We start from the raw sequence: 981 nt of genomic DNA on the forward strand, positions 1-981 counted from the left end.
GGAGAGCTCGGCGTCAGCGATGGCGCGGGCGAGGAGGAGGAGGATACCGATCGGCCGATGGCGACAGCACGAACAGATGGGCGGCTGCCGGTGGGCGGGCGGGCGGACGAACGAACGAGCGAGCGAGCGAGCGAACGAATCTGACGCGGCGCGGGGCGTGGAACGACGGCGACAGCGAGGGAGCTCACTACGAGGCGGGCGGGTGGTCGGCGGAAGAATTGGGGACACGCCGGCCGTGTAGAGTCGATCGCGCTGCGGGTTACGCGGGTCCGACCGTCGGAATAAATGAGAGACGAAAGCATTCCTTCGAGTCGGCGAACCCATCCGATCAACGACTACCCTACATAGTAGTCTTGACCCCCTTGGGGTGTGAGGGTCACCTAGAGCGTGACTATTCCCCCGGGCCCGACCCGCAAACTCGCGAGTCGGACCCCGTCATGGTACCTCATGGTACCGGCCGCGTCGCCCGCGCGGCTCGTATCGCGACCGACACGTCGGCTTTTCCATCGCGCCGGCGGTTCGGTGGCGGCAGTCCGCCGCCGATGCGTCCGCATTCTCTTTGCTCGCTCCCAATCGCTCCTAGTCGCTCGGTGGCTTCCTTCTCGCTGCCACGACTCGCTCGGCCAGCTTTTTTCTTTGGCCTAGGCCGCGGCCGCGTAACCTAGCGTGCGTGACACACACAGACACACACACACACACACAGACAGACACACACTCGCGGTCGGCATCGCCGCCCGGCCGACAGTGCTTTCGATCGCACCTGCGCTTCGCCGGCGGAACTACGCCGGCCGACCGACCGTCTTTCCGCCGCCGCCTAGTCGTCGCTCTGAATTCGGGCCACTTTCGATCGCACTTGCGCTTCACCGGCGGAACTACGCCGGCCGACCGTCTTTCCGCCGCCTAGTCGTTGCTCTGAATTCGGCCGGTTTCGATCGGCTCTGCGGGTACGCGGCGGCGCTCGGGGTGCGAGTCATACGGAAC

Source organism: Octopus bimaculoides, chromosome 3 (genome assembly GCF_046866305.1).
Source record: "Octopus bimaculoides isolate indiv1 chromosome 3, ASM4686630v1, whole genome shotgun sequence".
Taxonomy (NCBI): domain Eukaryota; kingdom Metazoa; phylum Mollusca; class Cephalopoda; order Octopoda; family Octopodidae; genus Octopus; species Octopus bimaculoides.